The sequence below is a fragment of the Meleagris gallopavo genome, chromosome Z (assembly GCF_905368555.1).
Source record: "Meleagris gallopavo chromosome Z, MGAL_WU_HG_1.1, whole genome shotgun sequence".
In the NCBI taxonomy this organism is placed as follows: Eukaryota; Metazoa; Chordata; class Aves; order Galliformes; family Phasianidae; genus Meleagris; species Meleagris gallopavo.
The window spans coordinates 12,766,576-12,793,575 of NC_139435.1; the positions used below are offsets into that span (position 1 = coordinate 12,766,576).

General features: G+C 37.1%; 1 long non-coding RNA gene across 1 annotated transcript; it reads left to right on the plus strand.

Annotated features, from left to right (window-relative positions):
- The first annotated feature begins 1,869 nt into the window (after window positions 1-1,869).
- LOC146542137 (uncharacterized) lies at window positions 1,870-12,792 on the plus strand. Its single transcript, XR_014880526.1, has 3 exons — window positions 1,870-1,961; window positions 8,067-8,178; window positions 10,050-12,792. It is a non-coding gene; the product is annotated as an uncharacterized LOC146542137 (long non-coding RNA).
- Window positions 12,793-27,000: the final 14,208 nt, after the last annotated feature.

Consider the following 27,000-nt stretch of genomic DNA (forward strand, 5'->3'; position numbering starts at 1 on the left):
CAGCCTATCCATTTCGAAGAGTCTGTACATGTCCACCACAGCACTCTGATCATGCAAGCCATCTCACCATGTTTACAACAGCACACAGATCATAGAATTGACGAATGGTTATTAGAATGAATATTATAATTCTAGAAAAGTTTGGAACTCTAATTTCTTATCTTTATTGTTCAAGCTGCATGTGTTAATGTACAAGCATTTCAGAGACACCTTGGCATGCTGATTTCCAAGGAAAAGGTCTCAGGGTGTTTCCTTGATGCATTGCATACACTTCCTTTCTTACATGCAAAAATCTTGTATGACCTCACTTAAGCTCTGACTTGTTGATTGTGTTCCCTTTCATACATGCTATCCCATGCTACCATTGCTTGTCAGCCCTCTTTGTCACTCTCTCCCAGGACTGCTTTATCACTCTTTATCACTGTTGTTTAAAGATCTTTTTAAGTCACTAAAACAGATATTCTGATTGCTTACAAATACATTCACTTCTGTCTGATAATAAAATATTGAATTTTGAGCTACGTATCAATGGCTTTTTTGTTGTTGTTGTTGGTTATATAATATTGACACTTAAAAGTGGAAGATTCTGTATGTAATTAAAAAAAAAAAAAAAAGAAAAAAAGAAAGAAAGAAAAGAAAAGGAAGTATTAATGTTTGTTTACACAGAAGGCAGAAGGCCAGGAAGGGAGAAAAGACTACACTGCAGTTTTGACTGTGTAGCAGACCAATGTTAATGTGTTTTGAGGCAGTTGCACAACACTTCTTATTTCATTCTTACAGCTTTCTCCATTTTATGTTGTTTGTATCCTCAAGGAAGTGACTATTCTGTTTAAATATATCAAAGTCTTATTGGTATAGTAGTGATCCTACTGGGTACAAGTAATAAAACTTCTGAAAGCTGTCTCTCTGGCCTAGGACAGACTTTGGAATTCACTCTACCCCTACTTCTTCTTGACACTGATAAATCTGGTTAGTTGTCTCATGATTCGTTTAAAATTTTTGTTTCTACCCTTCCTCCTTGAATTTTTATCGTTAAGCCACAGAGAAAACTGGAAAACAGTTTTACTTTTCTCTCTGTAAAATGCACTCTCCCTCAATCAGTTGAAGTAAATATCATTTGAATGCTGGTAATGTATATTTTTCTTTATCATGCTTGCATAAAATATATGAAAAAACAAGAAATGGAATCCTAAAATTCTTGACAATAGATATGACTCTTTTATTATAGGCCCCAGTCTGTATGGGAGACTGTTTCAAAGTCTTGACATTAGCCTACAGAACACCACTTTTGAGGACAGTTTGAGGACTTGTTCTTCTTTTGGTGAGGAGGAGGCGAAGGGGCAATCTAATTACAACCAACAGCAATAGAAGAAGTGTAATAACATTAATAGAGCTAGACTTTTCCCAGTAAGGACAGGAGGAGTAACAAGGAACAGTTGTGACATGTCACTGCTTATAAGCCTGTGAATGAGAAAAATCTCATTCACATCTTGGTGGTATGGTGCTGGAATGAGATGCCCAGGGGGGCATGGAAATTTAATTCCTGAGTCTGTCCTGGATTAGCAAAGCCAAGACTCGAAAATCTCCAGTCTACTGTTTTTCATAGACTGGCCTCTTGCAATTTGTCTTGGATGGCTTCCAGAGGTCCCCTTCAGCCAGTATGTTTCTATGATTCTGTGTGTATATCTGTGAGTTTCTGCTTTACATCTTCTAGATTTTTGCCATGTGTAAGGACAGAATGTCAAAATTATTTAGAAGCCTAACTTCTGTTCAACTCAGTGGGTGGTGTGGAGTCTTGAACACGATAGACGAGGTTGAAAAGTTGAAAAGTAAATGTAATGCAAAATATTCTTTTTTTCATTTTGATTAAGCTAAATTCCATATACAGACTGCTTAAGATCCAGCTGGTGAGGAATGGACGAACCTGATATTGTCGCTCTGCAGGAATTGTTCATAAAAAGGTACTATATAGTAAACTGTAAGAAGGAGTCCAGGCACTAATGTGGAGAGAGTATGAAGTGATCATGGAAATTAGTCGTGGTTGGTGCCTTCTTATTCTTCCTGGTTAAATGAAATGAAAGATAATACTGAAATGGGTGCTCAGCCTGCAGCAGAATCACTTGGATGAGATCTGGAGAATAATTTTCTATTTTTTCTCTAAACATGGAAACAGTTGTTTACCTTTACTTTGGGCAAAAAGATAATTATGCAGTAGTAATAAAGGAACGGTGCTCTAAGAAAATTACCTTTCCTGTACCTCAAAGAATATATAATAGAAAGTTGTCTGGAAGGGAATTTGTCAGATTAGGATTCAAGTTCTCTGGAATGGGAGTAGAGAGAGTAGGCCAAAGATTGCAATAGCCCGTTGGAGAGAAGAAGCTCTGGAGGAAAATGGACAACCAAAGCAGATAATTTTTGGTAGATTAGTTATATGGTTCAGTCAGAAGATGTCAGCAGTACCTGGAGTTACAGCAGAATACAACAGGCTAAAGACTGCACAAAGAAATCTAAATCTTTAAGCAATTTAAAATGTTATCTCAATTGGGAAATTTCCTCTATCCTTTAAAATGAAGGCTGTTTGTAACCAAAGCGTCTGATGTTCAGTGGGATGATGAAATACTGCAAAACTAAAGCTCTCCAAGTTTATTTTATGTTTCTGTGAATGTTTATGTGTATTCGCCCACATCACTGTTTCACAAACACGTCCTTCTCCTGGCAAGAATAGCAAGGTGGTCCTTAGAGATCCAGATTTAGAAGACCCATCTTGCTGATTTTTAAATAGTTTCTATCTACTGTGGAGTGAAATTGCACGTCCAGGCTTGAATTTTCACTGATGTCTTTGGGGACTGTGTGTGTGGAAAAAGTGTATTTTTTCAAAAATACTTGTTCATTAGACAACATTTTATTATTTGTCAAGCTACAACAAGATTCCTGGTGAGGGCAGCATGGCTGAAAGTGAGATAGAATATTTTAAAATGCTTGTATATGCTAAATTATTGCCTTTTTTACAGGCAATGAGTCTTACTTTTAATAATGGGAAAATAAATTTTTATTTAGCAATAGCAATAGGCTTGCAAGTAGCATTTCATAAATGTTATTGGGAACTGCATGCCATTTGAAATATATTCCAAATTCAGATTTATGTTCATGCTAAGAAAAAAAAATTGAGAAGCAATAAAAAAAACTTCAACCAGTACATGACCATTGTTCATTTCTTGGCAGAAGATACAAGTGCCAGTTGCTCAAAAACAGGGATCAAAACAAGAACTTCAGTCCCTGGAGAACAGTTTACTCACAGTTCATTCCCAGGAAAGTTTTGCCAGGTTTCCCACTCTGAACACTGGCAATGCTGTACAGATTGCTAAATTAAAAGTAGATAATTTATTGTATACAGAATTCAAGGGAATTATATGTGATAGTTTATCAGAACACTCAATTAAAAATCCAGAGAGAAAAGTTGTGAAGTAAATAATAATTTATAGATTATTATCCTGTTTTTCTTTTCCTAAAGGTTTTGAAGTTTTCAGGCGATAAACTGATAGTTTCCAGAAGTAATATTGAAATGTAAAAAGGTATCTTTAAGACATTTGATATATTTGTGTTGCTTCTCATCACAGAGTTTGTGAGACCTCAAAAATTTAGCGTAGTCTGATTTTTATTGTCATTCATCACATTCTACTTAAATTTCAAAATGTCTGTAATGTTAGCATGAACCAATTTTTAGTATCCTTGTGCTTTATTGCTTTCAAGGAATTATTATGTTTAAAGGTAAAGGAAGAAAGCTGGCCTATTACGCGCAACAGAATGGGACTGTTTTCTTCAAAATTTAGATTTTTAAAGCAATTAGGAAGTGAAAGAGTGTGTGTGATAACATACAGATTAAATTATAAAAGCTTAAGAAAAAATCTAGCAAGACTTTGGATATTCTTGAATTCTGTTAGAAGTGATTTTATTGCAACTGAATCCCAAATTGTTAAGAATCCTATCTTAGAGAAATAAATTTTAGATTTATATATATGTTAAGAGCACATCACATCAAAAAGCACACACCTTTTTCCTGTTATCCTCACTGCCCACAGACTTCATAATTCTTGTACTTTCCTGTGTGAAAGAGTCAAGAATTCGTGTAACAGTGAATTTAGCTTCTGTAGCCCAGATATCATAAACAACACTGTTTAAAATGACAGTTTTGAAAAATCTGAGTGAAAAGGACATGTGATAAAAACTATGCAAAGGATAGTGTTGCACAATCATATCATGTTGTCTTTTAAATTGTAACGAGTAGGGGAAAACTGTTATTCCCAGGAAATAGCAATGAAGGAGACTTCATTCAATTATTTCTCTGCCACAAGGCAGAATTAACTGTACCTACATCATTTCTGAAAGATATCCTTAAAGACCTTCAAAGACAAACTCCATAAACACCCACACAATCCATTTCAAAGCTTCATTTTCCTTGTCCTCAGAAAGTTTCCCAGATTATCATAGTTTTTCTTGTGATTTAGCTCTCTCGTATTTTTCCTAGCACGATGGATATAGGCAATATCAACCCCCCCCCTTTTTTTTTTCTTTAAAGATAATTACAGTAAAATCCATTCCACATCCGTATCTTTTAGCAGTGTCAGGATACTAGTAATGATTTCAAAGTCAGGACAGCTCTGCTTAAAAGATAGTAAAAAGTATAGGATACAGAATTATCTGTAAACTCAGAAAATACAATCAACATATCAGTGGGAGAGCTACAATTCCTCTCAGTCTATCTACGTTTTTTTTTTAAGTTTAATTCAATTAGCTTTGGGAAAACTATATGGCATATTCCTATAACAAGGTTACATTAAAAAAAAGTATACAAAACAACTTTTAAATCTAAGTTTCGCTAAGAAGATAGTCTATGACTTTTAGAAGAATATTATAGTTTCAAAGACCACATATCATTACTGCAGTGTAATATTCGCATTCTTGAGTACAATAGTTAGCTTCAAAAGCTCAGCTGCAATTTGTTTGAAAAATGTATAACATTTCATGTACATCCCTGTGAATTCAGATGTTTGTGTCATTTTATAATGTCCTCGTCCTTTGCTTTGTTACTAGAATGACGAAAGTTTTGTAACGGTTAATGAAATTCTGGACTTCTTTTTGTTTTTTTTGTTTGTTTGTTTGTTTGATTTTTTACTTCATTATCAACGTACATTTACAATATTAATACTAAATCACTTCCCAGAGGAAATGTTGTATCCTTAGCATTTCTTTGTGAACAAGAGCTCAGATGATGGAGAGATAAATATCACATGATACATAATATAAACCCAAACCAAAGCTCCTCAGCTAAAATGATAATAACCTAATAATCAGCAGGTTGTGTTTTACAAAAACAACTGTCAAAATAAGACTAATACAGTCCTAAATGTTTTTGCTCTTTTTGTTGTTTTGAGGAAATCCTGAATTCATCTGTAGAAACTTTAGTCTGTTCAAACGTAGTGCAAGTATTCTGTACTGTAAAGACCAGCATTCCAAGTTTTCAGTTATGCAAATAAATTAAAAAAATTCCAGTAAATATTTATTTCAAGGTCAGTTTGCGTTTATCAGTGAGACTAGATAGCCAGACACACAATAATGCTTAAACCACTTACTACAACTAAAAGCCTTGGGCACTTAACATAAGAGTCCTGGAGGTACCAAAGTCCGAACTTTAGATCTTTAGAACAACTCTCAACTTGCATCTGAAAAAAAAAAAAAGGAGGCATCTGGAGTTCTGCATTGCTTTTTGTTTCTGTTAAATGTCATGATGGTCTGCTGCTGGGCAGACTCAGAACCATTTAAATTAAGACTGTGCTGTACGATCAAGTGTCTAACTCAAGCCCAATATCCCTCTGTTTCACAAAGGAGATATTCTGCTGTTTACCTCCTTTATGGATGCAGCACAACTCAACAGCTGGCTTCAAAATTATAGTAGGATGATGCCTCCTTAGCAATATCCTAGTGCCACAGTTCCATGTCCATTTGTTGATTGCAGGCCTGTTGCCCTGTTGCCTCGCCTAGATGCCAACAGGGAGGCAGTAAAACTATAGGTGGGATAAAACTGGAAATTGTTATCTTTTATGGACTTCTTTTAATGTGAGAAGTGCTGATCAATGCTCTAAAAGCATCACTTATGGACGTGCAGAGCAGACGTGCAAGTATGCTCTATGTTAGCTCTTGTGAAAATCCTGATTTGGGAGGAAGCACTATCTAGGAACATGAAGCTCTCTGTCAATGTGTTTCTTCGAGTAGGTATTTAGCCATGAAAAATTCAGAGGCTCTTGGGAAGGAACTATTGAGTTTTCCCTTTTTTTGAAACTCTTTGAGTGTAATAACTGAAAATTCTTCTTGGTGATTTGGTTACCCTCAGAAAGTCATTTCATTTTAAAGCAGACAGTTCTAGGAAAAAAATAGTTCTTTGTGTAGGGTGCAATGCTACTAGGAAGAGACATTTTGTTGTGCTGTCTAAAGGCTCTCTTTCTTGTGTGAGGCATGGACAAAGAAAGACTATGGGAGGGCAGGTAAAAATAACCCAAGAAACTCCTATGGGAGATTCTTTCACTACAGGCTGCACAACTCTGATAAAAGGCTCAAATTCTTACTTTATCCAAAACTTCATTTGCAATCAAATGTCATTACCTCAGGTCATCTTTCTACTAATTGCTATTTTTTTCTATGTTATCAAGTGAACAGTGAGGTTTCTTATGCATTTTATTTTTTTAACTATGTCATGTCAAGTTAAAAAAAAAAAACTGGATAAATAAACAAGGTATTAGTATTCAAACAGCTAATCTAGAGTGAGTCTGATTTATACATTCTAAGTTATAAAGTAATGGAAATTCTCAAGCAGAGGCCAAGGCTGTGATAACAACAGTTTCACTTATGTTACATAAAAATAAAGATCTTCAAGTGAATAGCTCAGCTCATTTCTGAACATAACATCCTTTGTTGAAAAGGAAAAAAACTGTAAAAGAAGTACAATGAAAAAATTGATGAATATATTTGTCTTTTTCAGTGACGAGGTTAATAAAGAAATAATTGCAAAACAGCTGTGGAGGGAATATGGTCTACACAGCCTGTCCTACACCTTCCCATGCAAAATAATCCTTCTACTGCTAAGACCACTGATATGATACATTTCTCTTGGGTTGGGTAATGTCCAATATGATGAAATAGAGATTCCAAGAGAGGTTCTGATCTAAAAACAATGACTTTGCTATCTTTTATTTATACCGTTGACTAGTATGCTTCTAGGTGAGTTACAGCTGGGTAAGCATTAAGGTAATAAATTTAATGCTTTTTTACTCATGTGGTGTGGAATTTATCTGTTTGTTTTCTGACTTTATTCCTGATCTGAATACTGTTGGTGATGCAGCTGGAGCACTCCCAGCAGGTGACACTAGTGCCATATGAGGTAATGAGGATGTATAGCAAGCAAGTCTAAAGATTAGAACAACTATGCAAAAGCTCATGCTAACTTGCAGAGCTCAGATGGCTGAGACTGTTGGGTTGAGTGGATAGAGGTATAGTCAACACTCTGCAGTTTTAAATGTTTTTTCATTTGCTCTCCTTGTGTAGACTTGCAAGAGGTGTTTAACTGCAGACTTATCAGTTCTTGTGATAAAACACTGGTGTCCCTGAGCACAACAGCCCAGTAACAAGGAGCAGAACACAGTAAGTGGGGGAGAACTGGTCACCTGCTCAGTGCCTGCAGGGTACTCTGACTCAACTCCTCTGAGGACTGTCAAGGAAGAGAAACTTGTAGGTAGGAAAGGTTGGTAGGTAGGTAGGAAAGCCTAATAGATAACAAAAGAACTGAGTTTGAATGGATGTCTGGAGGTCTTGTTGATCTCTTTTCAACCTGGAATAGGTTGCCCAGGACCACATGTTTTGAAGATCTCTAGGGATAAAGATCAACAATATCCCTGGGGAATCTATTCTTCTATTTTGTTCTCAATCTTTCCCACAATAAAAAATAAAAAATGAAATAAAAATAAATAAATAAATAAAAGTTTCCTTATATTAAGGAGGAAGCTTCTGTTTTTCAGTTTGTACCTATTGCCTTGTCCCATCATTGGACGACTGGAAAGAACATGGAACTTGTGGACACAGAATTCCAGTGATGACCTTCTGGAGAGGAAGGATTACATCTCTTGACCTGTAGGTGCATGTTCAGTTTCATGTCCACCAGATTCCTTGGGGTCTTTCTAAATAAATTTTCTCTTGCAGTTTGTAGTAAATATGCCCTACATTTCCATATGTGCAAGTTTTAAGACTACTTGATTGTTCTTTTCTGTGCTATATTTAAATTGGAAATAAGTTTACGTGTTTATTTTCTTGATGAGAATAAAGTGTAAAAAAAAAAAAATTAAACAACATTTAAAAGCCTGCAGACAGGGAACAGAGCACGCAAACAACTGCTGTGGTGGTCACCCTCTCTCCTCACATACATGTTTGTTCTTTGGTTTCTCAGGAGAGATAGTAAATTGTTGTCATTGTCATAGTGACAAGAGACATCTGGAGCAATAGTGCTATACAACATGGCATATTGGAATAAAGTATTTAACAGTTTACTGGAAGATTTGTTTATTTATCTTCTATAAACAGAGGCCATATTAAAGTTTTTTTAACAGCTAAATATCTTACAATTATTGGAGCTGAATTTCCGCACTTGTTCTGTAATGAAGTATGAGGCATAAATTTAATAAAAAGGCATGTAACATAACCACAAATTACTTCAAAAGCTTTTTTTATCAGCTTTGTCTAGCCACCCTAAACTTGTGATCTGTGATCACTAACATTGCTTTACAACCAATTTGATATTTTTGATAACCATTTTTAGAGTGTGAAACTTCTTATACAAATTTCATATCTCCAGATGTCTTTTGTTTGTCAATCTCCCTTTAAATAAATACACCACAGAACAACAGCTATAGAAAAAAAAAGGCAAAACCCCAAATATGCCTAAAATAGAAGAGGTGGGGGGACCAGACTGTGAGTTGCTTCTAAATTACTGTGTGATCTTTCCAGCAATGAGCCTCTCTTTACTTGTAAGAGTCAATGCATTTCAGCTCTGATTTGTACCTAACTAAGATTTTCTTGCTTCAAAGATCACTTAGTTCCAGCCACCCTGATGTAGACAAGGATGCCAACCACTAAGTCAGGCACTAGTTCAGGTTGCCCAAGGCCCCATCCAACTTGGCCTTGAATGTGTCCAAAGTTTGGGCATCCACAGCTTCTCTGGGAAGTCTGTGCCTGTGGCTCACCACCCTCTCAGTGATAAACTTTCCTCTAACATCTATTTTTAATCTTTTCTTTTTCTGTTTAAAACTGTTCTCCTCTGTCCTATCACTATCTGCCCTTGTAAAAAATTGATCTCCCCTCTTCCTTATAAACTTCCTTTAAGTATTGGACAATCACTATCAGACCTCCCCTCTCTCTTCCTCTTCTCCTGGCTGAACAAGCTAATTTCCCTCAGCATGTCTTCAGAGAAGAGATGGCATAGCTCTCTGATCATCTATGTGACCGTCCTATGGACCCTTCCAAAAGCTCTACATTTTTCTCGTGCTGGGAACTCCAAGATGAGGCCTGGCCTCACAAGGGCAGAGCGGAGGGGGACAATTCCCTCCCCGTCCCAATGGCCACACCTCTTTTAATGCAGTCCAGGATACTGCTGGCCTTTAGAGCTGCAAGCCATAGTGCTAGCTCATGTCTAGCTTTTTATCCACCAGGACTTCCACGTCCTTCTCCACAGGACTGCTCTCAACAGGTTCTTCGCACAGTCTGTAGATGTATCTGCGATTGTCCCAACCCAAGCACAATCCCTTGCAGTTGGCCCTGTTGAACCTCACTAGGTTTTCATGGGCCCACTTTTCAAGGATGTCCAGGTCTTTCTGGTTGGCATCCATTCCTTCTATCTTGTCAACTGCACAACTCAGGCTGGTGTTAATTTAGCTAACATTCCTGGGTTTAAATGCATATTTGAAGCATAGTATTACAGTCACCTCTTCATCTGTCTTGGTTTATTGTAGGCATTTGAAGAGAAGACTGTGGTATTCCCTGAAAATGTGAACTAATTGTAAATGAAGATACTGTGTTTCCTCCAAACTCTAAGTACAAATATTCTTGGCTAAGGTAACTATGTATCTGTGGCTAGGTATATAGGAGAAGCTGCATAAGTATATTGTATTATATAAGATATTTGATAAATGAATACAGAATCACAGAGGAGAAAATATTTTGGTTTTATTTTGAGACAATTTTAACAGGCTTTTGTTGTTTTTTTTTTAAACAAAATCTGTAACACATCAGTTGCTCTGAAAAGTATACCTGCTATTTATTTCCATGGAAACTACAACAGATACAAAGAATGCAATAACATTATTTGATTGAGAAAATCCTCAAACAGAGTATTTGTTTTAGCATAGTCATCACCACTATCTACGCATTTTTGCCAGCCATGAACAAGATACCCTCACAGAAATCTGCAATAGTAGAAGTCACAGTCATCACCGGTGAAATGTACCATTCACCTCCTCACTCTACTCACATTCACTGTCTGGTCTCCACAGATGTTCAGCAAGAATCAATTAATATCAGTGGGTGCCATTTATTCTGCATGGAGGAATTCATTGTTTCCTTTTTATGTACTCCTATGTCAGATGCCTGTCTGTCAGACTGCCCCTCTGCTGCCATCTGTCACATGGCAACAAAGTGTAATGGAATACTGGCAGCAAGTTTCAACTTCTACTGCCATGCCACCAACATCCACCTCTGATGTTGTGGGCCAACATCATAAAATGGGAGAAATTGCTTTTGAAGCAGTTCTTTCATAATGAAAAAAATAAAAAATCCTCAAGACTTTCCCTCTCTGTCAGCCTGCAGCATTCCAAAACAAAATATGTTATATTTGCAGTTTTTTAAAATTTTTAATTATCATTTAAAAAAAATTGTATTTAATAGTCTCTATCTTAGGCAACTGTGAAATAGTATTTTGTCTAGTGGCCCTAGTAAAAAGCTTTACCAGAAATATTTTAAGGTTACCTTAAACATATCTGAAGCAGCTTCTCTCCTGCAAAGTGCATGTTGTCTAAAAATAATCTCATTGGAAAGTTACAGGAAAGATGTTGCTTGAAAGCTGTAAACTACTATTTTACATTCTTATGCCTCTTGCAGTAGAAGTGCAAAGGTTTTGATATTTCTTGGATTTTTGTTTGCTATATTCATTGCTGCACATATGTTTGCAGTACCTAACCCCATGCAAACAAATTGTTATTGTGAGTTTTCAGTGCTCTAAAATGCATTGACCACTCAAGCTGTGGTTTAAAATAATGATTTTTGTCAATCCCCAACAAGTAAACAAACACCTCTATTTTTAACAGAACAGATACTGTATAACTTGCATTTAAATTATATTTATTGTACATGTCACTGAAATACAGTGGAGAAAATTACATGTTTTCAGTATAATTGGAGAATACTTGTTTCCAAAACTGTTATTTTTAACATATTCCATCTTGTGAACTTCTAATGTACAGAGGAAGATGGTTCTTCTACAAATGGCTCTTTGGATTTGAACTTCAGGTTCATCCAAGGTTCATATGCTTCATTACCACTAGGCAGGAAATGAGCAAGTTAGTCTTTAGACCAATATTGCTGTGCAAATATCAGGAGAATTTGCTGACTAACATCTGATCTCTGATTCATCACTTATAATTAACACTGTTGTTATCCTGGACTGCTAGAAGCATTGTAAACACTAGCAGTAAACATTTCATTTGTGTGTTAGATAGCCAAGATTGGATATTGTGGCATAGGTATAAAAAGATTACACAGATTTATTAAAAAAAAAAAAAGGAGATTTTAAAATAGCATAAAAGCTACACTATTACTATGTTATCCATTACTTAATTTACATATGGCAGTTCTCTGACATGTGGGCAGAAATGAGGCATTTTCTTTGTATGCTGTTGAAATATAAGTATTCCCATGATCTCTGCATGAAGGAACTTATTTTCTCAGTAACATCTGCCCAAGCACTCTGCTTACAAATAAAACCTAGTTATTAAATCAACATTTTCACTTTCATGTGCGTGTGTTGGATCCTAACCAAGATGACATTATAGACCCTGCTCCTAGAACAGCTGGATAGACAGAAACATAAATCTTAAGGAATATGTAGTAAAAGATGCATAACAACTTCACATGTGAACAGTTTGACCTAGCTGTAAAATGATTCATCTGACTCACAGTCTTACCAAGCTATTAACGTTTATGCACAAGAATAACTTTGGTAGATCAATTTTTCTATAAGAAGCTAATGAATTTATAAACAGTTCCTGTCGGAGTATAGAGTATAGATGAAAGTAAGAGAAACTATATTCATTATTTATTCTCATGGTATTTCTTACTCCGATTGTTTGATATTTACAGCTAGCTTGATTAAAATTCTGCACTTATGAATACAAAACTAGAGAGCCATTACATTTTTTCCATCTTTTTAAGATAACTTATTTTTATTCATGTTCTGAATAAATTTGCTTGTGACTCTTCTGGTGTTTGGGTTGAACTAAATGTTCATTACTTTCAGAGCAGCCTTGGCACATAGCACTGGTAAGCCTTTGTACTTCAGGGAAAACACACTGAAGTCAGCAGATGTGTTCACGTATGTTGATCACTGTGACATAACCTAGAGAAGTAGTATCCGAAGGAAGAAGTGAAAAAGCTCATTTCCTCAATTTCTATAAATATTCCATTCTAGACTGAAGGGGCTTTTAAGGCATAACTTGATAATATTTAACAAAAGCATTTTTCTCTTCCTTGGGTAGGTGTTTCCAATATACATAATTTCCCTAGCCAATAAATGTTTTATGTAACTAACTGAAAGATAGGACACACTAGGAGCATATTTTTCTCATATGCCAGCTCTACAAAGTGTTTTGATTTCTAGTATTTTTTTAATAAACTATAAAAACATATATGAAGGCGATGAAAGTGAACAATAGTGAACAAGAAGTAAAGTATTTGTTATTTTATTTCTGTATTATTCAATACCTGATAAAAATACCTATTGAGAAGCAAGAATGATCTTCAAATCACTACCAAAATTCCTTTTTTCAGAAGCCATAGGTTTTAGTCAGCTGGGGGTTTATTGTGAATGGTAGTAACAGTTTATCTCTTCTTTCATCACTCTGTCAGCACTCCTGGAAGCAGTATGTGTTCTGGGAAAAGCGTAAGAAGAAGAAATAAATAAATTAGGCAACTCAGACCTGCTTGGAAATATGAGCATTCACCATTTGTAGAGAAGTCAGAAAATTGTTTTATTCCCAAATAAAGCTTAATTAATAGGAAAGAGTGACTGTAGTCTGCTGGATAACTCAAAGGAGGAACACAAGATTTTTTATTTCATCCCAGATCTCCTATAAAGATCATATCCTCTCCTCTTTTAGTTCTAAAATTTGTATTGTCTTGCTGTCAGTAACCATCTGCAGCCAGCATTCTTGACATGCAGAGTAGCAGGTAAAAATGCTTAGCTGTACTTTAGCTATTCTAGTATTTTGTGGACGTTTATGCTGATTATTTTAACCTCTTAAGGATGTAAATACCATTGACACTCAGCAGCAAGACCTGCTGTATTTGAGACTTTGAAAGCTGTCTGCATTGGTACATCAATGCTTGAGCCACATATGCAGTATCTACAGCTTTCATGTTTGTTACTTGGCATGCCTTTTTTTCAAATGTCTCTGGGGTATGTGGCTATCCATAGGCTTCTGGTATTTTAATCCAAATAGAATAACAGCTTTTAAGATGGGCATGTCCAAACTACGTGTTTGGCCCCTGACAAAGTTTACTTGTTACCATCAAAAAGTACATCAACTAACTTCTTTGCTATTCTGGGGATTTCTTGCATAGTTTTCCTTACTGCTGCTCTCTTCTGAGATTAATATAGTAAGAAAGCAACTCTGGAGAATAAGGACATGTTGAGTCATATCCCAACTGGACAGTCCCTTGTATCCCCGCAGAGATGTTCCTGCAGATCAGAAGTGTTTTAAGTGGCAACCTAAGGAGAAAAAGACTCAGAAGTTTATCTTTCATGCATAGTGAACACATGATGATGTTACAGCTACTTTGTTCTCTCAAGAGAAGAGGGCTGCTTGAATGGCTTTATTAATAAATAAGTTATTAAAATAGGCTGGAGGGATAAGCAAACAAAGCTTGTGTGTGTACTCCCTCAAAATTCCTGTGAGTTAAGATATGAGACCTATAAATATGTGAAAAAGCTGTCTGCCATTAGGGCAGACTGTTCTTATTATCAGATGAAGTTTTGGTAGGGAAGGCAACCACCTGAACGCTGCTCTTGTGCCCAGGGGAAGATCTTATCAGTGTATGTAAATACTTGAAAAGAAGATACAAAGAGGACAGAGCCAGGTTCTTTTTGGCAGTGGGCACAAACAAGAGGTGGTTCTGTGGGAACTTCAGGAAGCACTTCTGTGCACTGCAGGTGGCTGAGCACTGGCACAGGTTGCACAGAGGCTGTGGGCTCCTCCTGGGAGATCTCCAAAAGCTGTCTGGACACGGCTCCGAGCATCCTGCTCTGGGTGACCCTGATGAAGGTGGGGTTGAACCACATGGACCCAGAGGGCTCTCCCAACCTCAGACATTGCTTCCTTGACAGCAATAACAGCAATGAACAGTAGTGTATAAAGGGAGGCACAGCCATCGTGTTTTCCTTCTGGAAAATGTCTGAAGATCCCATAGCCTCCACAGAGGCCAGGAAATAAGGCACTAGTAGGGAAGAGTTTTATACTGTTTCATGCTATTTCCTGTATCCTGAAGAGAAGACTCAAATGCAAGGCAGGGCAGGATAGTGTGTCTGCAAGGACTGTGGCAGGTCATGTTGACACATCCTGCCGTGTGAGAACAACACAGAGGAGGAGAAATAACTAGCATTTTAATGGATAGACTCCATCCATCAGAAGAGATGCTGGAGTACAGGGTGGTACTAATTTCCTTCTTGAGTGTTGCCTACTTGAGACAGATGGAGAGACCTGCTTTCTTTGGAGTATTAGGTTAGCACCGTCTGACTCAAGTTATGAGTCTAAATGGTTGTCTGGATTTCATAAAAATGCCCATCTTGTTGCTATTTTGTGACAACTATAATTATGAAAAACACAGGAAAGAAAAATACTGGTGGTATTATTTCTATTTTACTTAAGACAGTAGGAAGAGACTGAACACTTTAAGTCCTGTGTTCCTGACAATGTGAGAAAACTCTCCACTGTCTAAGGATCTGACAGCACTGCTTCAGTTCCACCCAGTCACATCATGTCTTCCTTAATCTGTTCCGGTGCATTCTTTTTCAGACTTCATTCTTTTGGGAGTAAGTTGGAGACTTTAGTCTATTTAATGACCCTTGCTCTATCCATACCTCAGTTTGTGTGCAATTTGTCCTCCTTAAATGCTGTACCAGCCTGGGATTGCATCCTCAGCAATTTTTTATTTATCTCTGTGGAGGAGGATGAGATTTTTCTATGTTGCTTGGATAACTTTACTTCAAATTTTTCTGAACTCCTTCACTTGTCTGCTCATGATGCTCAAGTGCCAAGGAAGGCTGTGATGACTATGAAGGTTTATTTCCAGGGTCTGCTCTTACTTCAGATTCAGACTGACACAGAGCCAGACATGCCGCAGAGCTCAAAATCTGTGAAAGCAAGTGTGAGTAGAGCAGTTTTGTAAATAATTGCCATGCAATGATTAAGAATCTCAGGAAGACAAATGGGACAATATGGGACAGGTACAAAAAGTAAGTAGAAAACTAGATATCTATTCACAAATTGACAACATGAGGATTTTAGTAAAAAAAAGGGAAAGATATAGCCAAACTTACAGAGAAAGAACGAGAAGTATGCGAAAAAGTTTCACTGTACCCAGCAGGAGTGGAAACATCAGGAAGCCAAAAGCAGAACTAATGAGCAGAGTGAGGAATAGATTAGTTTTCAACACCCATAAAAAGGAGAAGTTTAGAAGGAAAATTTTTACCACGTTACTTGAGTGGAAAGATTTCTGTACCTAAAAATCCAGGAGAAAGTGAAGTAATCAACATGCAAATTGAAACAATTGATAAAAGCACTTTGTAATAGGATCTGCGTGATTGAATGGCTCTCATCAAAGTCCAGCAGATTTTTTTCCAAAGTCTTTTGATGTTTTCCTACCAATTTCTATTTTCAGAGTCTGATTATGATTTTATTGCCCGTGAAGGCTCCCTCTTTTCTTTAAAGATTATTGTGCTCAAGAATCTGTATCTCAGGAAAAATTGTTTTATTGTGAAAATGGCACTTGAGATATGATAAAGCAAGTGTTCAGGGGTGGATCCTTATTGGAAATTTGCTCTGCTGCAACTGGACTTCCTGGGATATCACTAAAAGACAGAGGGGAACCAGAGTAGCTGAAACCCCTTGATTTTATGAACATTAGTTATAGGTTATAGGAATCATAGGTTATAGACCCTCTAGGTATTAAACAAACTAATAATGTATATAATATTCTAGATACTGACTATACTAACCCCAATAAATAACTGCAGTTCATACCTCTGTGTTATAAGTCGGTGTGATTTTTTATCTCTGTGTTTTACAGAATGAGCATTCAGAACTGCAAAGCAAATGCTATATTGGAACTTACACTTCAAATGCCAGTTAGCTAGGCATTTTAAAAAGTGCATGGAGAGTTTTTATTATTCAGAGGGCTATTGTCTAAATAGTCAAACAGTCAAAAACAGTGAGACTGAAGTGTAACTTCTCCTTTGTACCACAAACCGTATGTGGAGAAGTAACGTTCTTCACAAAACAATCAACAGAAATGCTTTGCAGCTATGTTTGGATAACAGATGTGCTTGTTTTTCCCATGACTCTATTAGCCTTCACAATTCCATCTCCTCCCTGATATCATTAATGACTGGGTCCAGACTTGCCTTGCTTTTCCTGGACTATTTTCAAGAAGTAATTTTGTTTCATATTATTCCTTCCTGACCTATTTCTTCTGCATTGTATACTCTTCTGTATTTTTAATTAAACTTCCTTGGGGCTAATGATTTTTGTTTTTAAATATGAGTGTGATGAGTCTGTGGTTTTCCTAGGCTGTTGCTGATTTATTCAAAAAACAAGACATTGGGGTTTTCAGAGAGTTTTTGTTTGTTTTTAGAAGGTTACAAAACTGAGTCATGACAGACACCTGAAAACCATACTGAGATATCTGATTTAAAAAAAAAAAATAATAAAAAAAAATATTCTGAAAGTCCCTGCCACAAACTGTGTTTTAAGAAACTTTTTTTTTTTTTAAACCATCTTAACAATTTTACCCAAAGAAGTATGTTTAAATACCAGCAAAATGTTTACTGTATTTATCTGGGAGCATATGAGGTTCATACTTCTTGATGACGTTAGTGTACTGCAGAATGATGGCAATGCATGGGGACCCCAATGCAGGCAATATTCTTGACTGCTACACTGATTCTTTCTTTCATGATTTATAAGTGAAGCATGTGATTAGAAGTTTTGTGGGATTGGAAGAGGCATCAAGGTGATCATGCTAGTTGCGATTCTTTTGCAAAACAGTGAAACTGTCCCTTCTCACAGTTGCCTTTCTTAGTATGTTCTTGGTTCCAGCTTTGCCATGTGGTGCTCAAAATCTGGTGTTTTAGGATGAGTAGTGTTTTCCCTAACTTTTCCTGTGTTTCCACTGAGTAAATGTCTCTGTGGTGCAGGCCTCGGGATAGTATTTTCATTTGATGGGACAGAAGAGCAACAGTTGGAGAACAAATGCCTTTCTGTAGGAGTAGCATGTAAACAAAGTTTATGCAGCTGCTCCCAGCTATAAGTGGCATTTCAGGAAAAGAACACAGAGGTTTAAATATTATACTTGCACAGCAGTTATAAAACCCAAACTAACTCAGCAAAGCGTACTGTTTGCAGTGGAGAAGAAAATTTTACTGATGTTAGCAGAGAGCAGAACACACCCACAGGCTGCCATATTCAGCTTAGCCTCGATACCGTATCATTTTTGTCTGCTTTCTATTTTGAGGTAGTATTCATGCTCAATACATCATAGTGAGGATCTTGAACACAAGCACTGTATGGTAACTGCAAAGAAGCAGCATGTCCAAACAGCTCCATCTCCAGCTGCTGCCTTCCTATCACAGCTATTTCCTCGGCTTCAGGAATGAGCTTCCCTGTGCTCCTCTGGAGCCCTGTGTACTCTGGAATTGTTGCTGCAGTGTGAGGAGGAACACTAAGTTGAAACAAACAGGCTGCTGGCCTGTTCTGCAGTTTGGTGAGCAACATGCAAACTATTGAATTCCTTCTTTCTCTCATCCCATGAATAACTTCCTTTAGGTCCACTGTCGGACTACTGAATATGTTAGAATATTTTGTGCTGTGATGCTGGAAACTGGGTAAATGCTGCAGTTTGTATTGCCATGTCAAATGTGCCAACACAGAACAAATCTTTTGCAAGCCAATGACCACGTTACAGAGCAGCTTCTATTTCAGATGACACCTGGTGACATTTGTCTATGGCTGCTGAACGTTCAAGGAGAACAAACAGTGGATGTGAACAGAGTAAGGAGGTGGGTGGTATGTTTCAGCAGTGGTGATGGTGACACAAGAGACAAGCCACATTCCAGATGGCCATGCACAGCTCATACCATGAAATGAAGAATGTCTCAATCACCTCATCTGTGTGATTCTGCAAATGGTGGTGACTGTATTGAGAAATACTGTTTTATAACTGAGAATTTGATCTACCAAGTAGTGTTATTTTGGTATTTGTATGTCCTGTAGTTTCCATGGAAATAAATGGAAGACATTATTTTTGTAGCAATTTTAATTTTTTGTGTACAATTAAAAAAAAAAAACAAAAAAGCCAACACATTTATATCACAAAATAGAAGCAACAAGAACTAAGTTACATTTCATTTTAAAAATTTTCTTATTTCCATATTTGCAAAACTGTAAATGTGGGTTCTTTTCACCTTGTTTATTATTAAATAGAAACAGTCATAAGTAGTAAATAAGTAAATAATAAGCATATTTACAAGAATGTGAGCTTTTTCCCCATTGCCACACTGTTCCATTCATGTCATGCACAAACAGAATACATGCTGAAAGAATATGCAGTGCAGACCGCTAACAACTTAGGTAATAACTTAATTTCCCAAGGTTTTTCATCAGCACTCACTCGCACTTATTGACAGACAACAATTAAGGAAAGTAAAAACAAATAAGTGCCAGGTATGGATATATTACCATTTCTGAATGTTTGGATAGGAGAAAGATTTTTCATTGAGTTAGAAGTGCTTGTCTAAAGTGAAATGTGCTAAGATGTGTCATCTCTTAAAGATATGAGGTTGGAACACTGAAATGAGTATCAAAGATGAGGATGAATCAGAGAAATATGTAGAATCACTGATTCATTTCACTGAAGAAGTCTTGGCAGCCTTGGGAAACCTGATAAATTCAGCCGGAGTAACATCTACTTCTGTCAATAAATGAAAGAAAAATTACTCAAAAATTACTGCTTCATTGTTTTTGATATTAAAACCACATCTGAATCTAAAAATATAGCAATTTTGTGTAAACACTGCTAGTAGTGCAACCATAAAAGAACAGTGTAAACACTGTAATTTTTGGCATCTGCACAAAACTATGTGGACCTTACAGAGGTGACATAGACAGCAAATATTTCCTTTGCCATGGAAAAGTCAGAGGTTGATTAGAGCTTTGTCCAGTCACCAGATCATCGTGAGTGGTGCTGCTGTGCAGCTGGCCATTTCCCAGCCTGCACAAGTGAACAAAATTCTTCCCCAGGGGCAAACCTCTCCTAACTTTTTGAGTGTTTTTCCAATCTAAAACCTCCTGTTGGTGTCTCTGCATTGATGCTATGCTGTATTAAGTCAAATGACTACATGGGAAAAGTTAGTAGCCTTAAATATATTGTCACCTCGATCGGGTGCTGCATCAACTGAAAAATAAAAAAACAACACCACAGATTTGTGACTACATTTGCTTATTATCATGGCAATGGTATTATGCATGTATCAATACCATTCCTCTAAGAAAGAGGACTTAATTGACGTAAGTGAATTTAGTTAAACAGAGTATGTTTACAGATAGGATAAATTTTCCAATGGAAGTTTTATTTGAATTTCTCTTTGGATAAAAAATCACAGACATAAAATTGAAAATTTCTATTTTTTAAACGTATCAGATTATCTTGCTCAGTATTTCACAAATACTGGACCAGTGAGAAAAAAAAAAAAAAAAAAAGTCTCTTTTCATTTTCAGTAAGACTATTGTGACATTCGAATCTTCCCCATGGTTCTGGTCAGCCAAAGAGGTGTGTTCTGTAAAGTATAAACAACATATGGATTTCCCCACTGCGATGTGTTTATTTTGGCAAAAAGTACAGAGTGGTATGGTCCTGGAATATGTAATTAAAGCTACAAACTGTATTTTGCTGGTGATGATCTAGACTGCATATTCATTGTCTGTCAGTATGAGAATTATGTTGTGCTGTAATGGTGAATATTTAAACAGAGATGCAATTGAAAGCTGGCTGTATAGCTGCAAGGTTAAAATGTTCTGTGCTCTACCCACTTTGTATCTGGCACACCTCGGGTGGGTAAGTGTACCTTTGGCATATCTCTGTAAGCTCTGGGTTACAAAGAAGGGCTGGGAACAGGTCCAGTTCTCAGTTCTAAACAGATTTGCTCAAATATTGCTCAACCTTCTCTTCAGTGACAAAGCCCTGAATACTTGCTGTGGTAGTCAGGAATAACCGTCTTGGTGGACATTTGTCATTCCACTGGCCACGCCATGGAATGCCCACAGCCTTCTCCACAGCCCTGTACTCACAGCTGTGATTCCCCTCCATATACACGCATCAGTTGTCCACTCTCAGGCAGTTCCTTTTACGCAAGAGCCTGAGTGAGCACTGCCGATACGTGTTCTCAGTATGGGGATCAGAATATTTACGCAATGAGGAAACAGAAGAGAAAGTGAATCACGTTTGTACAGCGGATGATTTAGTTGGTCCGTAGAGAGGGTCCGTGACATCTGTTATTCAGAGGATTTCATTAGGAATGTGGAATGGCTGGGAAATAATAATTCATCTATATAGTAAAGGTATTCAGAGCACAAGGAGAAAATGTAAGAAATGCTCAGCTCTCCAGTCGAAGATAACAGGACAAAGAAAGGAAATACTTTCCATTATATTAATGCACTGATACTGATGTTAAAGTCTGACTGTGGTTGAAAACCCATTATTATACTTCCGAAGAAAGATGGAGAAGAATGGTTATATCACATAGAGCTCTTTTGTCCACTGCTGTGGTATTAACTTGGAAGAATTTAGATTGTGCACAAACACATTTCTCACCTTGTCTTGTGTTGGTAAGATATTCTATCTTATATTTCTGAAATACAAATCAGGGATCTTTCTGTAATCTTACAGACAGAAAAGATACATAGGAATGATCCAAACTCTGTATGTATTTTTAAAGAAAAAAATGTTTCAAGAGCCACACTGAGATATTCCACAGTGTTGTAATCTTTTTCCTTTCACGTGAAGTAGCTTAACAATCAGTCTTGTATCTCCACAGTTGTACTAACCAGTTCCTCCAAGAATTCCTGCTGTCAGGCAGATCTCTTGGCACATGGTAGAAAATAAAGGAATCACTGATAAGAATCCCATCTGAATTCCTGAACTGGCTCTGAAACACAGAAAAGGATAGTTCTTTCTGAAAGAAGCCATGAAAGAATGTCAGTTGCTTCCTACAATCTTCACCATGGATATTAAATATAAGGAGAAGACAGAGTGAAGGAGAATTTGGCATGAAGTGGAGGAATATTGAAGGACAGCAGAATGCACAGTCAGAAGAAGTGTTATTATCATACATACATTGTATGTATTATATTTCCACATACATTGTGGAAAATGCTGCAGAAACAAATCTGCATACAAATTCAGAATAGAATACTGTGAATAGTCAGTAAGAACTAATATATTTAGTACTGCAAGGAGATAAAGGGGCAAATGAAAACTGAACCACAGCTATCTCAGTTGGAGCACAGGAAAATAAACTTGCATCCACCTACATTTGTCTGGTTATGCATACTCTCTTATGCAAACAACTAAAATTCTAATTTTAGTTCGTTTAAATTTCTTACATAATTGCTTTTGAGTGTTGTTCTGGAATAACGCTTTAAAAACAGAAGAGCAGTATGGTAGGAACTGCTGTGGCTTCCAAGCGGTAGCTTCCATTTTACATGGAGTTTTAGCTGTTCTGTTATCTGTGCTGTTTCCATTAATAATTATTTTATGAACTAGACATGCTATTCTGTTTAGAGTTTGTTTTGTCTTCTCTGGAAGCTGTAGCCTATGCTTTGCCAATCCTACACATAAGAAAAAGAAGATACCTACCCCACTGGCACACTGTACATTTTTCAAAATATTGCTAACTACTTTTCTTTCGTTTGATTAGCCTTATGCTAGTAAGCTGGTTACAACTAAAAAAAAGATGTAGAAAGTAGTGTCTCTCAATTTTTCAAAACTTATGCAACACTTCATATAGAGAGAAAATTTGCTGTGTTTTTTTTTGTTTGTTTGTTTGTTTTAATCTGTTTTTTTTAATGATGGAGAAGATGTGATAGCAGAAGAAGCTCAAACTGAGGACTGGGAAATGGTTTGATGAAGTGATGTGGTGCCACTGTATGCTGAACTGCTCAGCTGATAGAGATGAGTTGTTCAGATTCAAGGGCATTTTGATATGGGTTTTGTTCTGCTCCTGGGTTACCATTTTTTTGCCCTGTCTTTGGGTGATAGTCTGTACCAGCTCAGGCAGTCACAGCTTCAGAGCTTGCTCACAGCATTACTGCATGTCAACATTCTGACCTAACCTGCCTGGTACCATCTGTAGTCTTTGGTGTCACAGTCTCCATCCTTATGATCCTGTAAACAGGAGTATAAATTTACATATTAAAAGCAGACTCTTATTCCTTTGAGATGCCAGATCATACCTTCCCAGAAGAAAGAGTCCCATTAGAGACACTTAGGAAAGAGGAACTCCATTTCTCCTTACCTTTCCATGGAGTTTCAAAATGCTCTTCAATCTCCGCAATTTGCAGGTCTGTACTTCTTCTTTATCTATTCACTTCTTGACCACTTTCTCAGCAACTTTGTACAAAGTAAATGATCAGACTTTGATTTTTGGCAAGGGGTCGTGTGATTTCCATTCAAAGCACTCAACAGAATCAAGTTGTACCAAATCTTAGAAGAAGTCCAGCAGGCAGTATATGACTACATCTCACAGTAACCATAGTTCTTGCTGGATATTTTAATCATGATGATGCTTTTTTTGGAGCAAAATTTTTTTTGAATCTTCCACAGTCCTCATTGACTCTAAAAGTAAAAACAGAAAATATACCACATCAGCATTTATAATAATTTAAATTATAATGTGAAGAAAGGTTAAAGATTCATGAGAAGCATGAGAGCCATATTTCTTTGCACAATGTTGTAACAGAGCTTTCAAGGCTTTTCTTCCTCTGGGAATGTCTTTTACGATCTAATTGCATGTTATGATCTGCCCAGGTAAGAAATTCAACACGTACATCAGTAAGACTAGCCTTGGCCACACGTTCTGCCATAAAATTTTGTTATGGAGAAATCTATGGGAGATGCTGGGAGCCGCCTGATTGCCTTGTAAGTGATTTTTGGCAGGAGCTCAGATTTAAGCAAAGATTAGGTTTGTGACCATTTGAGGAACCTGAACATCCACAAATCTGTGGGTCCCAGTGAAATGTATTCCAGAGTCCCAAGGGAACTAGCTGATGTAGTTGCCAAGCCACTATCAACAATATTTGAAGAGTCGTGGCAATCAGGTGAAGTCCCTGGTGACTGGAAAAAAGGCAACATCGTAACCAGGTATAAGAAGGTAAAAAGGATGACCCCAGGAATTATCAGTCTGTCAGTCTCATCTCTGTACCAGGTGAGATCATGGATCAGATCCTTCTGGAAGCTATGCTAAGGCATGTGGAAGACAGGGAGGTGACACAGGAGAACCAGCATGGCCTCACCAAGGGCAAATCTTGTTTGATGAGCCTATTTATGTTGGTGTCACTGCATCAATGGACAAGGGAAGAGTCACTGATGTCATCTATCTGGACTTCAGTAAGGCCTTTGACATGATACCCACAGCATCCTTTTCTCCAAATTGAAAAGATACGGATTTGATGGATGGACTGTTCAATGGACAAAGAACTGGCTGCAGGATCGAGTCCAGAGAGACAGAAAGTGGTGGTCAGTGGCACAGTGTCTTGATGGAGATCAGTGATGAACCAATGCTGGAACCAGTACTCTTTAATATCTTCATCAATGACATTGACAGTGGGGTCAAGTGCACTCAGCAAATTTGCTGATGACATCAAGCTGTGGACTGCAACCAACACACCAGAGGAACTGAATGTGAGTGACTTGGACAGGCATGAGCAGTGGGCCCAGGTAAACCTCATGAGGTTCAACAAACCCAAATGCAAGATCTTGTGCCTGAGTGAAGGCAACATCCTCTACCAATACAAGTTGGGGAATGAAATGGTTGAGCCCTGCCCTGCCAAAAACACCAGGGGGTACTAGCGGACGGTAAGATGGACATGAGTCAGCAGTGTGCCCTCACAACCCAGCTGAATCCTGGGCTGCATCAAAAGAAGTGTGGCCAGCAGGTTGAGGGAGGTGATCCTACCCCTCTACTCTGTGCTGGTGAGATCTCACCTGGAGTACTGCATCCAGATATGGAGTTCTGGAGACCTGTCGAAGTGTGTCCACAGGAAGGCCACAAAAGTGATCCAAGTGTTGTTGTTGTTGTTGTTGTTGTTGTTTTCGACTAAGTAGGTTGCACTATGGACAACGGTATAGGAATTCTTATTCGAAGGTGACATGCATAATTACCAAATATGGCACAAAGAGGTTTTTCGGTGGGTGTACAATTCCCTCTTTGTGAACTTGTGTTGAGAACCCATCCAAGTCCTGTTTGTTCTGTAGATCAGCTCCTTCAAAAACATAAAAGCAGTTAGCGTGCACTTGGATGTCAGAAAGGAAAGGGGACAGAGATTGTCTGCATCTACTTCATTACATCTATCAGATCTTATTTTGAATCTATTCCTAGCTTTGTTGAGCAGTCTGGCTTTGCCAGACTTCCCATTTTATCTGTCCTAAATTGAAAAAAACCTCTCAGTTGCCAATCTCATGACATCAGAGCAATCTAGTTTAAGAAAAAGCCTTCATTCCCACAGTGAGAAATGTCTTGAATACAGTTCCTGAAAAGAAAGCAAAATTCAGTTAATCCTATAGATGTGAACTTAATTTCAGTTTGTTTCTTTTGGAAAGAGATACTGCAGAATGCTGGTGCTCAGGGACTGAGTAGCTCTGGGTGTCTGAGAGACTGAGGACTGGGAGAGCTGAAATTTAGCTGTCCGGCTGAGTTCTCATGGTATTCCAAGTCAGCAAGGCCCAAATTTACATGTTTACAAATAAATGTGATGCATTTGGAAATTCCCAGCACTACATTCTTATTCAGACAGAGTTTAGACTTTAAAAGGCATAGTTTCCATTTTACTTGTGGCTGAACAAAGGATGAAGATTCAAGTTTGGTGAGACTTCTGCCATATTGAGTTGGGGTAGATGGAAGTAGGATGGTTGATGTTTTTAGGAGCATAACTATTTGCAAGGCTTATGTACAGATAAATATGCTTTTGATATATTATCTGATTTCTTCTTGTTGTAGATTGAGGAAGTATTAAAACTGTTCTCTTGACACGAATATGCAACTGTCCTGATGATAGTAAGACAGTTAATACAAACTGTCAGGGAATAGCTGCACTGATAAATTGAATTAAGAATATAGTTCACGTGGAGAACTAAAACAAACAAATAAATAAAAAAGCTCAAAAGCATTTAATGTATTTTCTGATGAAAGGAAACTGGTAAAAAAAATAAGTAAGTTTTAGCTTGAACATCTGCACAAGGGTGTCTAATCTATCAGAAAAGTTTTCTGTCACAAAGACCATTATGAGCTTAATAGGAATAGGAATAGTGTCCTAAACCTAACACACTTCATATGCAGTACTTAATTAAATATAACCAAGTCAAATTGCATCTTCTGTTGTGGAGACACATTAGATATAATATAGTCAATCTACTTCATGATAGTTGCATAAGAAAGCAATTGTTATATAGAGATAAGACTAGAATATAGATCTGATGCTTAAGTATAGTCTTAATTTGACCCAAAAATACACATTAAATATAGGTGAATCAAATAAGTATATTTAAAAGTTACAGTATGACAACTTTCTGCAATTTATGTAGTAGTTTTAATCACCGCAAACACTAAACGATAGCATTCAGACTGAAGAAACTACAGGTGTAATCATGTGAATAAATAGCAAATAATTTGTTCCATTTCTGGCTCCAGCAAGTGGTAAAGTTGAAACATATCTTCTTAACTTTCTTGAAAGTAGTAGCAATTTTATACTGATATAAGCAAACTGCAAAATATATTGTGGATAAATGTCCTTTATACATAGTGAGTTCTGTCAATTTTATGAGAGTTGAGAAAAAGGCAGAAATAGATAAAAATTGAGAAAAGAGGCAATAGTAAAAAAGGCTCTGTAGAAATCAATTACTACTAAGGCTGAATATTTAAAAGATGCCTTCTACCTTGTTCCCCAAAGAAGGTCCCATTTTCCAAAGGCAGGAGAGCAACAATAACTGTGTGCAGATGCCATTGGGAACATCAAAGGATAGGTATGAATTACCAACCAAAAGAATGGGAGCACCTGGTGTTGAAGAAACATTCAAGACCTTTCGGACAAAACATACAATAAGGCCATAAAAGAAGAAGTCTAGATTAAATACTTAAGCATTACTTTT